The 14,743-nt window shown below is 39.6% G+C and overlaps 1 long non-coding RNA gene across 2 annotated transcripts; it reads right to left on the bottom strand.

The window, feature by feature from the left end:
• Window positions 1-501: 501 nt before the first annotated feature.
• LOC117314682 lies at window positions 502-9,292 on the bottom strand. Of its 2 annotated transcripts, XR_004529564.1 has the most exons (4): window positions 9,209-9,292; window positions 3,089-3,309; window positions 671-712; window positions 502-556 (listed from the first exon to the last, which is right to left on the bottom strand). It is a non-coding gene; the product is annotated as an uncharacterized LOC117314682 (long non-coding RNA). The 2 variants fall into 2 exon arrangements; XR_004529563.1 differs by lacking the exons at window positions 502-556; window positions 671-712 and having other exon boundaries at window positions 2,782-3,309.
• Between the last annotated feature and the right edge of the window lie 5,451 nt (window positions 9,293-14,743).

Raw genomic sequence — 14,743 nt, 5'->3', positions numbered from 1 at the left:
AAGCATATTGCATTTTGAGACTAATCAGAAAACAACATGGCCGACAGGCAGCCATCTTGGAATTTGACAATTGAAGTTTGTTATCGCTATTTCTGTGAAAGTACGGAAGGGATCTTTTTCAAATTTCATATGTAGGTTCCCCTCAGTGCCTAGTTTTGCATATTGGGACCAATCCGAAAACAACATGGCCTGACAGACAGCCATTATCGCTAAATCTTAAATTTTATATATAGGTTCCCCTTGTTTGAAAAGTACTAGAGGGCTGTTTCTGAATTTACACAGATTAGTAAGTCTTAAAGGAAGGGAAAAGTAGAGAAAAGATCAATCTGACATGGAACCTATAAAGATCATTCAATGGTTGGCGCCAAGATCCCTCTGGGATATCTTGTTTTTACATTGATCCCTTGCAAGTTATGTGGAATTTATTCCTGCTGTCCTTTCAGATATCGTCTACTTCACCACTTACCTTTCTCTTCCTCTTCTTCTCTTTCATCTCCTGCTTTCTCTCCTCCTCTTGCCTCTCTCTCCCCTTCCTTTCATCGACTTCCTTCTGATCCTATAAAATATTAGAGCAGTTGTAGCTATAAAACGTATGTCATGAAATCATTATTGGAGTTGTTTACTTACCCATATGCAATGACCCATTTCAGCTAAGTAATCTGAAACTTACCGCGTCCTCCTGAACAACTTCATCCATGAGTTCTCTCAGCAGCTGAAATAATGAGAATTAGTATTAGAGTAAGAACATTACAACATTACAGAAATACATTGAAAAGTCGTTCTTGTTAAAAAAAACCTTACTTCTGCAAAAACACTGCATGAAAACCCGCGTTTAATGAAAGTCATTTTCAGTAAACTTCATTAAACTTTTTAAATTTGAGTTTAATATCGGTTTAATGAAAATTAAACTCTGAATTTACGAAAAGTTTTATATTTTTGTAAACTCCAGTTTTAAGCACCAGTAAATGCCAAGTAAACTTCATTCATGGTACAATCCTAAGTTTATGCACATATTTTCACACAAGACACAACACGTCGACATATTTTCACCAAATGACTAAACACGTCGTAAAAGAACAACATATTTTCACAAGGTGACAAAACACGTCTTTCAACAAAGGATACTGTGCACTATGTCTGCAAGAATATATGACACATAATTATAAAGTAATAGATAAATTCAACGACCTTATGCTCTAAATGACTTTAATACAACCTAAATATTTAAAACTCTTCCAACAGGACAAACGAAAAGGACTTTTTTGTTTCTAATTTGCCCATATGCATTAACACATTTTCAAAGAATTCTTTGTACAGGCATTAACTGGCATTCGATCCTTACATCAGTTTCTCTACTCCACACTTCTACTGGTTTACCACAATAACGTTTTAAGTCAGACTTTGGACGAAAAAAGAAAACAGAGCGAAAATGTGAAGTTTGCTCACGTTGTTTACAATAAGATTGTGGATAACAAACTTTTCGATGATCCCTGGAGCTATGTTTTCGTCTTCATCTTCAACTATTTTCCCGTTTTCTTTGCTCCAGTTGGCCATAATTAGAGACGATCTTTTGTATCTTGACCCTAAATATCCCAGTGTCTCATTGCCGAGGACAACTACCATAATTTCCTACACGAGTGTGGGATTATATCAGTATTGTTTTGTAGTTCTGGATACATTATCTTGTAAACTTTTTCAATAGCTATGTGCTCCCCACTCTGAAGAACATATTTTGACACAATCCTGGTATCAAAATGACTGATGAAATCCCAGCTTCTGTTAGTAATAGGCGTTTTTGGATCTGATATTTGGATTTGGATCTAATCGAAAATTAGTTTACGATCAACCACGGAGATAAGTTTTGACACAGTCTTTTGTTCGAAACTTACAAATGAACTGAACTCCTTTTTCATGTCATCAGGCTATGAAATATTTTTCACTATTGTGTCACGTACAAACCTTCGCATAAACTATACTTCGACAGATATATTGTTATTGGGTAACGATCCCAGATGCCCGTTGTATCTTTCGAAGTTGAAAAGCCAGAATGAGTAGACTGGTTCATATTCTCGGAAACATTGGGCTAGATGAGCATGAAGATGCATATTTGGTGTCACCTTTTCTTTTCCGTACAAATTCTCAAATCCATTGAGAAAAGCCATCATAAACTGATCACAAAGATTTATGTCATCATCACTTATGTATCTATTACACATTAAAGAACTTGCTAATACAAAGAAACGCCAGTGTTGTAGATGTGTGTCCGGTAACATATCTTTCAGAGCATATATTGAAAATATATTTGTCCATGTTTTGAGAATTGTACCTGCTGCCCCCATTGCATGATCGTGAGAGACGACTAAATTTGGGATCTTATCTTTTCTCTTCTTTCTGAACAACTTTCTTCTTCCTAATGTCTCCCTTGACAATGCCTCACTTTTGGCCTTTAGTTGAGCGTTCGCCCCAGTGAGGAAGGCTTTGGGTTCTGTCCCCTAGCCAAGACATACCAGAGTCTTTAAAAATGGTAGTTGCTACTCCTGCTTAACGCTCAGCATATTTGGAGTGGGACGACTGGTTCGCCCGTTGTCAGTATAATGTGACCGGGTGGGGTGTGGTGCTGGGTGTCTTCGGCAGTATGCTTCAGTGAGGTAGCACTATAAATCGGCAAAGGTTCCGGCCTATCACAAGGAGACTTAACACGAACATACCGCAGCCTCCCAAAACACACATACGCACTTGCCACACGCATACATGTCGCACGCACGGGAGGCCGTCCTTAAATGACCTTAGCTGTTAATAGGACGTTAAACAAAATAAACCAAACCAAACCAAAACAAGTGATCAGTCAGTTGAAATACTACAAACCAGTGTGACTTTGTGAGAAGGTAATAAGTGAAAACGTCTCCCAAGTATGTCGGATAAGCCATCGTTACTATCCAAGACTGACGGATCGAATTTTTCGGACGAATTTGAGGAAACAAGTGATTGTTCTCATGATAATGTGATGGACAGTTTATCGGAAGATGAGGAGAGGCCCCCGATTAAACGTCGTTTTAAGGAAAGATTTAGAAATAGGGAAGCGGCTTACCTTAGTCCATCATCGTCTTTTCGAACGGATTCAAGCAACTCAAACAGAAAATCGCAGACTTAAGAAAAACGACACAGTAGAAATAAACAATGAAACTCCAGCAGGCTCCTCATCGAGATTGACACATGTATATATGCGCACTCCTGTTGGGCACCGGTCAAGCCGCTCGCCAGGGAGTGGACAAAGCAGGAGCAGGAAGGCAACGCCGGATCGGATTACGCCTGATGTAAGTGTACTAGTGTAAACATTACCGGTATACATGTACATTTGTACTATATATAATTGAGTCTGAAGTAAATAAAACCGTGTTATGAACGACCTATGTTTGGTTTAACTTTAATTTTATACGTATAACTTTTAAAAACTAGATTTAATCAATAAAACCAGATAATATATCAATACTAAGTATATCAATAGACCGAAACACGCTGATATTATCTAATCGATTAATCATCTGCGTTAATACCCAGTCTGTTATTTGGTATAAATTTCACTTTCAACCATAAACCGTTAAACGTATTTAGAATACCATCCCATATGTACTCTTAAGGCTGAAATGGTGGTGTTTTAGTAGCAGTAATATCATGTTTGTTTTATTTAATAATTTAATATGATTGAACAACGGTTGGTGAAATTGGAAGCTGAAATAACAGCAATGAAGACGATTCAATTAGAAATTATGAAAACACAAAAGGAGGTATTGTCAAAGGTTTCAAATGTAGATGCTGCTAAGAAAATGAGCAAACAGAAAACCAACGTTAACATATCAAACTCGATTCGTATTATGTAGGGGTATATCCTAGTGGGAAATGCTGACGATGTCAATATACAGGTTTCCGTTTTCCAGCGAAGGTTTATTATGTTTTCATTGCGATCGTTTTATGTTTTTTGTTTTTTTGCTTTTTTAGCTCACCTGGTCCTGATCAGAATTTGACCAAATTTTATCAGAAACATCCCTATGGGGTGTGGACTCAAAATTGTACAAATGGTGGGGCTGAACCCCCAGGGGTCTGAGCGGCAGGGCCAAAATGGGTCAATTTGGCTCTATTAATATAAATGACTTCTTCTCTGAAACCAAGCAAAGGATATCGCACCTATTTCCCTTGTATTATCACTATGGGGTGAGGATTCAAAATTGTACAAATGGTGGGGCTGAACCCCTGGGCGACTGAGGGGCAGGGCCAAAATGGGTCAATATACCTATTGATATTAACGACTTCTTCTCTGAAACCAAGCAATGGATATCGCTTATATTTGCCTGGTAGCATCACTATGTGGTGGGGATTCAAAAGTGTACAAATGATGGGACTGAGCCCCTGGGGGCCTGAGGGGCGGGGCCAAAATGGGTCAATATAACTTTATTGATATTAACGTCTTCTTCTCTGAAACAAAGCAATTGATATCGCTCATATTTGCCTGGTAGCATCACTATGGGGTGGGGATTCAAACTTGTACAAATGATGGGGCTGACCCCCTGAGGGCCTGAGGGGCGGGGCCAAATATGGTCAATTGGGCTATATTGATATAAACGACTTCTTCTCTGAAACTGAACAATGGATATTGCTCATATTTGCCTGGTACCATCACTATTGGGTGGGGATTCAAAATTGTACAAATGGTGAGGCTGACCCCAAGGAGGCCTGAGGGGTGGGGCCAAGAGGGGTGCATTTGGCTAAATTGATATGAACAACTTCTCTTCTGAAACCAAGCAATTGATATTGCTCATATTTGACTGAGAGCATCCCTTTGGGGTCGGGATTCAAAATTGTACAAATAGTGGGGCCGACCTCCCTTGGGGCTGAGAGGCGGGGCAAAAAGGGGTCATTTTGGCAGATTTGACATAAACAACTTTTTCTCTGAAACTAAGCAATGGATATCTCTAATATTTGACTTGTAGCATTCCCTTGGGTTAAGGATTCAAAATTGAACAAATGATGGGGCCCACCCCCTTGGGGCTGAGGGGCGGGGCCAAAAGGGGTCAATTTGGTTAAATTGATATAAACAACTTCTCTGAAACTAATCAATGGATATCACTCACATTTGTATGGTAGCATGGTCATGGGGTTGGGATTCAAAATTGTACAAATTTAAGGGTTGACCCCACCAGGGGGCTGAGGGGTGGGGCCAAAAGGGGTCAATTTGGATAAATTGATATGAACAACTTCTCCGAAACCGCTCATATTTGACTGGTAGCATTCTTTTGGGTAAGGATTCAAAATTTTATAAAGGAAGGAACTGACCTCCAGGGTGCAGAGGGCGGGGTCAAAAGGTATCAAGTGGTTTAAACAACTTCTTTTTTTAAACTAAGCAATTGATATCACTCACATTTGTGTGGTATCATCCCTAAGGGGTTGCGCCAAAAGCCAATTTCATTTCATGAATTAATGCATTTTTTGGCATACCTCACGTACCCATATAAAATGCCTATGATATATTGACATAGCAATACCAGTGACAAATATACTTAATCACCATTCTTGTTTCATATATCATGAAATCCAGGTGAGCGATAAAGGCCCTCTGGGCCTCTTGTTTTTTCAAAAACATTCGAGGATACCATTCTCGTCACATGTCAAAAATATAAGCAAAGAAAACTAGAGTCTGGTCAAGGTACTTATTAGTATAACCATTAGACGGCTTCCGCTCTCATAAATGGACAAGTAGAAAATATGTACATTCAATGCTACAAAATCATACTTTATCGTCTTTTTAATATATAATATTGTTTTCAGAGTGGAGTCAGAGATGCTTATAAGGATGGGAAAGAAAATGGACTTGATTTGACATTGTACAAAGAAGAGGAAGCCATGCGGTAAGTAGCTCCCTTGACGTATCACTTCTGTAAATGTATGTAATGTATTCGTCATTTCCCACTTGGGCAATAATATGATGCTAATTTCAAAACGAGGCGGATAACTTTTTCTGTTGTTCAAGGCAGATATTTTATCAAAAACATTCAAAGCTGTATGTACCGTGATAATGAACTGAACATATTTTTGCTTGTAGCCCACATTCTGATGTTAACAAGGAGATGACATCGCTCATCAAAACATTTGTACTCGGCGTATACCCTGATACAGCTGATGCCGTTATACGAAGTATGGAATGTGTCCTTGATTAATAATCAAAAGAGCACACTTTTTAGCACAACTGACCCGTTCTGACCTAAAATGCGTCCATGTATCGTAAGACACATAATTATGTAATAGTACTTTTGTGACGTTATAAGTATTTCATGACGTCATAATAAATATATGACGTTACCTTATTGCCTCGATAGACAGAAGCACCCAATCCAAGTCGAATATCGCCTGTCTATATAGTTACACAGAGTTACCTACAGTGAAATTAGGTACTGATTTTTACGTCATTATTTTGTGTTAGAAAGTTACTCTGAAAAACAAATCACGTAACAATCAATACCTGACCACAAGAACGATAGTACTACCTAGAGAAAAGCCCAAAAAAGAGACGAAATTCAGTTTTTGAAGCATCCAATCGAAGTCGAATATCGCCTGTCTATATAGTTACACAGAGTTACCTACAATGAGATTAGGTACTGATTTTTACGTCATTATTTTGTGTTAGAAAGTTACTCTGAAAAACAAATCACGTAACAATCGATACCTGACCACAAGAACGATAGTACTACCTAGAGAAAAGCCTAAAAAAGAGACGAAATTCACAGTTTTTAATTATGTTCAAAACATAATATAAAAAGCAATTTTCAGTACCAATGAATTATTTATACACCAGACGATATATCAAGTTTGATAACTGCTAACTTGTTTACGATTTAAGACGCAAGGATATTTCTTTTTTCTGAGCTAACTGAGAAGAGAATGTTCTTGAGTTCATTATATCGCATCAAAAAATGTACCAGTATTAGCAAATATCCATAACGTAAGATTGTTATGTTGCAGGTGCTACGTTAAGGTATTTTCAAACACTTAAAGAACAAAATCAGTGACAGAAGAAAGGAAAGTCACATGGTTTCAATCAAAAGATGCAGCATTACCAGAGAAGGAAAAGGGTAAGTGTAAATAAATTGACAGTTACATTTTGGCGACGCAATTGATTGCAGAGTATTACGAATCAAGAAATGTATTCGTTACATTTAAAAGCAATTAAGAACCAGCTAACACAGTAACTCTAGGTTTAATTAGTTTGAAGAAGTTGATTTATCTTAACAATAATTGACATCGCATATCCACATGTATATTTATACATATCGTGTTGGCGGTTTAAGTTTATACAAGTATGTTCCTTTGTTTCAGAAATTCACGACAAGGAAAGCTACATGCTCGAAAAAAAACTTCATGGAACGAAGATAAAAAACAAAAAGTAATGTCGACTCTGACTATTGAATTGATGTCCTCAGAATATGAGGCCGAATCCGACGAGGAGAGCCTTTCAAGATTCATGTCCTACCATGGAGGAGTGAAGACATGAACAAGTTAATTACAGAACTTGACAAAAAAATGAAACAACTCGGTCGAAAACCTCTAAAAGACAGCAGTACAAACGTGTGCGGCTGAAGAAGTGTCCAGCAGAACATGTCCAGATATGGGCGATTCATTAAAGGAATGGTTTAGAAAGAAAATCAAGGATCTGATTTACAGAGATACACCTTTAACGTTTTGTTAGCTCACCTGGACCGAAGGTCCGGTGAGCTTATGTCATGGCGCAGCGTCCGTCCGTCCGTCCGTCAACATTTGCTTCAAATCGCTACTAGTCAAAAAGTGTATTAGATTTTGACCAAATTTGGCCAGAAACATCCCTGGCAGAAGGGAAACAGATTTTGCATAAATGGTGACTCTGACCCCCGAGGGGCCAAAGGGGCGGGGGCCAATAGGGGGAATAGAGGTAATTCCTTCAAATCGCTACTAGTCATAAAGTTATGAATGGATTTGAACCCAATTTGGTCAGAAACATCCTTGGCAGAAGGGAAACAGATTTTGCATCAACAGCTTAGGTCATTTAAGGACGGCCTCCCGTGCGTGCGACATGAAAGCGTGTGGTGAGTGCGGGGTCAAAGGGGCGGGGCCCAATAGGGAAATAGAGGTAATTCCTTTAAATCGCTACTAGTCATAAAGTTATGAATTGATTTGAACCCAATTTGGTCAGAAATATCCTTGGGGAAGGGGAACAGATTTTGCATAAATGGTGACTCTGACCCCAAAGGGGCCAAAGGGGCGGGGCCCAATAGGGGAAATAGAGGTAATTCCTTTAAATCGCTACTAGTCATAAAGATATGAATGGATTTGAACCCAATTTGGTCAGAAATATCCTTGGGGAAGGGGAACAGATTTTGCATAAATGGTGACTCTGACCCCAAAGGGGCCAAAGGGGCGGGGCCCAATAGGGGAAATAGAGGTAATTCCTTTAAATCGCTACTAGTCATAAAGATATGAATGGATTTGAACCCAATTTGGTCAGAAACATCGTTGGCAGAAGGGAAACAGGTTTTGCATAAATGGTGACTCTGACCCCAAAGGGGCCAAAAGGGCGGGGCCCAATAGGGGGCAGTTTAACAGTGAATATTTGGTTTTGACAATTATGAAGAAACACCATGTCGGGATGCAATGGTACTATAGGATTGGAACAGTTAGCCAAGGAATAATAAAGACGAAATTATTTATATTTCATGTGAACTATTATGTAAAGCAAAAAAAATCTCAGGTCAACAAATCGTGATCCACTTGATAGGACCGTTTCACAGTGAATGTTTGACTACAACAATTATGAAGAAACACCATGTTTGGATGCAATGCAATGGTACTGTATTTGGAACAGTCAACCGACGACTAATTAATACGAAAACATTCAATTCTTTAGTAAATAAAAACATAGAATCTCAGGTCGACAAACCGTTATCCATTTTATAGGACCGTTTTACAGTGAATATTGGGTTTTGAAAATTATGAAGAAACACCATGTCGGGATCCAATGCAATGGTATTATAGGACTAGAACAGTCAGCCAAGGAATAATAAAGATTGTAACAAAGTTCTTTTAAGACAACTGTGGCAGAAAATAATCTTGAATTTGCATAGTAAGAATCGAATGATAATCTTAACAAATGTCACAATAAATATACAAACATCAGTACTATATTTACCATCGACTGTTATGTCCTCTAGTCTCTTTCCCTTCCATTTGTTCACTTCCCCATTTTCCACTGCAAGAAGCAACTGAGAGACCTGGCAATGAAGATAACATATATATTGAATGAACGAACTGGACATCAAAGCACAATAAAACAAACAATAACAAAATGATCCCATTACAATCCTCACTCACATTTTATCTGTAATAATGAAAAAGTGTCCAAATCTACACACCATGATACCTTGGAAAAATTTGTTGATAGCAAAACAATTGAAATGAAAAAACCTTGGAAAAATTTGTTGATAGCAAAACAATTGAAATGAAAAACCAAACTATTTTTTATTATTATAATTTGAACATAAAACAAATTGTGGAAAGATGATGGACAACCATGTTTGCCTTTATGTACAAATAAAATATGTGAGCATAATGTGTTAATAACTTTGATTTAGAATGTCTTATCATTTTCGCGATAAAAATATATTGCAGTCGGGAATTTCAAATTCCTGATATAACAAAGTATTTCTTTTTGCATTTCCAAAACAAGAGGCCCAGAGGGCCTGTATCGCTCACCTGGATTTACAAATTTTGAATCCTTACCCAAAAGGATGATACCAGTCAAAAATGAGCTGTTTCAGAAAAGTTGTTCATATCAATTTAGCAAAATTGACCCCTTTTGGCCCCACGCCTCAGCCTCCTGGTGAGGTCAACCCTAAAATTTGTAAAATTTTGAATCCCCACCCCATGACCATGCTACCATACAAATGTGAGTGATATCCATTGCTTAGTTTCAGAGAAGTTGTTTATATCAATTTAACCAAATTGACCCTTTTTGGCCCCGCCCCTCAGCCCCTGGGGGTTAGCCCTATCATTTGTTCAATTTGAATCCTTAACCTGGAACGCTACCAGTCAAATGTTAGAGATATTCATTGGTTAGTTTATAATAAAATCGAGTTTTCTTCTTCTGTTGATACTGTTGATATAAGTGTATTGTACATCATACATATGTAAATACATTTGTAATAGTCATGCAGCCCTGTGATTCTTTATTAACTGTATATACATCATATATACATTCATGTGTACTTGCCTTCGTACTGGTTAGTCCTTTCCCTTCCCGTTCCGGGCGAAAGCCCGGGACAGAGACTACATCTTACTCCTCTGACTCCCAAAGGTAGTCTGACGCGTTTACAGGTATATGGAGTTCCTTATATGTACACGAGTAGGCCAGTTGTTTACAACTCTTGACCTTTAACTATTACATAAAACTATTACATAGTCTTATACGAAATAGCTGGCCAACGGATTGAAGGTACATATGAAGGTCAATAGATAACTACATAAGCAAATCAATCAATATACGTTTGCTAGGTAACACAAGGGTCACACGGATCCAAAGGACCGGTTATTACATAAGTTAATCGATACGCTTTGGCCAGGTAAACACATGGGTTACACCCAAGGGTCAGGCAGATAATATATTCATCAATTTTTTTTATTACATTACTATATTACAAGTTTCAGAAAAAAGTTGTTTATATCAATTCTGCCAAAATGACCCCTTTTGGCCCCGCCTCTCAGCCCCAAGAGAGGTCGGCCCCACTATTTGTACAATTTTGAATCCCGACCCCAAAGGGACGCTCACAGTCAAATATGAGCAATATCTATTGCTTGGTTTCAGAGAAGAAATTGTTCATATCAATTTAGCCAAATTGACCGCTTTTGACCCCGCCCCTCAGGCCCCCGTGGGGTCAGCCTCACCTTTTGTACAATTTTGAATCCCCACCCCCATAGTGATGCTACCAGGCAAATAGGAGCAATATCCATTGCTCAGTTTCAGAGAGAAGTCGTTTATATCAATATAGCCCAATTGACCACATTTGGCCCCACTGCTCGGGCCCCTTGGGGGTCAGCCCATCATTTGTACAATTTTGAACTCCCACCCCATAGTGATGCTACCAGGCAAATATGAGCGATATCCATTGCTCGGTTTCAGAGAAGTCGTTAATATCAATATAGCTATATTGACCCTTTTTGGCCCCGCCCCTCAGGCCCCCAGGGGGTTAGCCCCACCATTTGTACAATTTTGAATCCCCACCCCATAGTGATGCTATCAGGCAAATAGGAGCAATATCCTTTGCTTGGTTTCAGAGAAGTCGTTTATATCAATATAGCCCAATTGACCACATTTGGCCCCACTGCTCGGGCCCCTTGGGGGTCAGCCCCATCATTTGTACAAATTTGAACTCCCACCCCATAGTGATGCTACCAGGCAAATATGAGCGATATCCATTGCTCGGTTTCAGAGAAGAAGTCGTTAATATCAATATAGCTATATTGACCACATTTGGCCCCACTGCTCGGGCCCCTTGGGGGTCAGCCCCATCATTTGTACAATTTTGAACTCCCACCCCATAGTGATGCTACCAGGCAAATATGAGCGATATCCATTGCTCGGTTTCAGAGAAGAAGTCGTTAATATCAATATAGCTATATTGACCCTTTTTGGCCACGCCCCTCAGGCCCCCAGGGGGTTAGCCCCACCATTTGTACAATTTTGAATCCCCACCCCATAGTGATGCTATCAGGCAAATAGGAGCAATATCCTTTGCTTGGTTTCAGAGAAGTCGTTTATTAGGTCATCTCACCTAAAGGGTCAGGATGACCTATAGTCATCGTGCTTCGTCCGTCGTCGTCCGCCGTGCGCCGTGCGTCGTGCGCCGTGCGTCGTGTGCCGTGCGCCGTGCGCCGTCCGTAAACTTTTTCTTTCAAAACGCTACTCCTCCTTTACCCTTGGGTGGATTACAACTAAATTTGGTTTGAAACATCATTGGGAGAGGGCGGTCATATTTTATATAAATGAAGTTGGTGTGTCCCCTGGGGGCCTGAGGGGCAGGGGCCCCAAAAGGGGAACTTTGATGAAATTTTGCTATAAAATCCTACTCCTCCTTAACCCTTTGGTGGATTTCAACCAGATATTGTTTGAAACATCATTTGGGGAGGGTGATCATATTTTATATAAATGAGGCTGGTGTGACCCCTAGGGCCTGAGGGGCGGGGCCCCAAATGGGGAACTTTGATGAAATTTTGCTATAAAATCCTACTCCTCCTTAACCTTTTAGTGGATTTCAACCAGATATGTCGTGAAACATCATTTGGGGAGGGCGGTCATATTTCATATAAATGAGGCTAGTGTGACCCCTGGGGCCTGAGGGGCGGGGCCCGGCCCCAAAAGGGGAACTTTGATGAAATTTTGCTATAAAATCCTACTCCTCCTTAACCCTTTAGTGGATTTCAACCAGATATGTTGTGAAACATCATTTTGGGAGGGTGGTCATATTTTATATAAATGAGGCTAGTGTGACCCCTGGGGCCAGAGGTGCGGGGCCCCAAAAGGGCAACTTTGATGAAATTTTGCTTTAAAATACTACTCCTCAAAAACCCAAAAGTAGATTATTACAAAATTTGGTGTGGAACATCGTTGGAGGAGGACAATCCTATTTTATATAAACGAGGCAGGTCTGACCCATGGGGCCAGAGGGGCCGGGCCCAAAAAAGGGAACTTTGATGAAATTTTGCTATAAAATCCTACTCGTCCTTAACCCTTTGGTGGATTTCAACAAGATATGGTGTGAAACATCATTGGGGGAAGGTGGTCATATTTTATATAAATTAGGCTGTCGTGGCCCCTGGGGCCAGAAGGGCAGGGCCCCAAAAGGGGAACTTTGATGAAATTTTGCTTTAAAATACTACTCCTCCTAACCCCCATAGTGAATTATTACCAAATTTGGTGTGAAACATCATTGGAGGAGGACAATCATATTTTATATAAATGAGGCTGGTTTGACCCCTAGGGCCAGAGGGGCAGGGCCCCAAAAGGGGAACTTTGGTGAATTTTTGCTATAAATCCTACTTCTCTCTAACCCTTGGGTGGATTAATAATACGAAATATGGTATGAAACATCCTTTGGGAAGGGTGGTCATATTTTATATAAACGAGGCTAGTGGGACCCCTGGGGCCTGAGGGGCAGGGCCCCAAAAGGGGAACTTTGGTGAATATTTACTGTTAAATCCTAATCCTCCCTAACCTTTTGGTGGATTACAACCTAATTTGATGTGAAACATAAGGTGACGCCAATCATATTTTTAATGAGACAGGTCTGACCCTGGGGAAAAAAAGATGGGGCAAAAGGAGCTCTTAGGTTAAACATTTCTTAAAAATGCAATTCCTCCTTAATGCCTTAATCAATTACAACCATATTTAGTATGAAACATCATTGGGGAAAGGCAATCCTAATTGATATAAATGAGTCTTGTCTGACCCATTGGGACAGAGGGGCATGCCCCAAAAATGGGAACTTGGCTGAAATTTTGCTTTATGATGCTGCTCTTCCTGGACAAGCTAAATGGATAAAAACCAAATTTCATCTAAAACATAACTGGCTGCGATAAATAATTGATGGTAATAATGCTGGATTGAGGGGTGTGTCCCTACTGTAAGTGTAAGTGTTTGTCAAATGACCGTTAAGGCCCATGGGCCTCTTGTATTAATAGAGCCAAATTGACCCCTTTAGGCCCCGCTTCTTAGACCCCTGGGGGGTCAGCCCCACCATTTGTACAATTTTGAGTCCCCACCTCATAGGGATGCTTCTGACCAAATTTGGTCAAATTCTGACCAGTCAATTGTTGACGGACGGACGGACGACGGACGCTACGGTATGGCATAAGCACACATTGGTCCTTTGGACCAGGTGAGCTAAAAATTGTTATAACTTTTGTGAAATATCCCTTCAAACAATGTTTTTTTCTGATATAAACATAACATATCTACCTTTGTAAGCTCAACTGCTAAATGGCTCAACTTATAATTTTCTTTGCAGGTTTTAATGTCATGTCCCAGTTGGTTGGCAAGCATTTCAAACTCATTGGAGGTCATATCCAAGATTTTAAAAAAGACATTTTTTTATCATATATGCTAGTGATATGGCTTAAAAATATGTGTAATGTCTAGTGTCATAAGTTCACATTTCAATTTAACATATTCTTCACAATATTACAGCAAAATCAATAACATAATTGTGAAAATATTTTTTCTGCAATTTTGTTGTTTCAGACAGCTTTACCTCTCTATTTACAAGTTCATGCATTCTATCATTTCGGCATTTCCAATCCAATGATATCTTGATTGGTTATGGTAATTTACAAGCATTACAATGAATTCACTCATTCAGATGTACCCTCAAATAGTTCCCCTAAACCCAAAAGTTTGCTGCCCTGCAGGTAGGGCGTAAGAATTGTACCTGCTGCCCCCATTGCATGATCGTAAAAGGCGACTGAATTTGGGATCTTATCTTTTCTCTTCTTTCTTTGAAACTTTCTTCTTCCTAATGTCTCCCTTGACAATGCCTCACTTTTGGCCTTTAGTTGAGCGTTCGCCGCTGTGAGGAAGGCTTTGGGTTCTGTCCCCTGGCCGAGACATACCAGAGTCTTTAAAAATGGTAGTTGCTGCTCCTGCTTAGCGCTCAGCAAATTAGGAGTGGGACGA

The sequence above is a fragment of the Pecten maximus genome, chromosome 16, assembly GCF_902652985.1.
Source record: "Pecten maximus chromosome 16, xPecMax1.1, whole genome shotgun sequence".
NCBI classification, from domain to species: Eukaryota; Metazoa; Mollusca; class Bivalvia; order Pectinida; family Pectinidae; genus Pecten; species Pecten maximus.
Note: the sequence above shows the minus strand (reverse complement) of the source record. Positions and strands in the feature narration are given on the sequence as shown.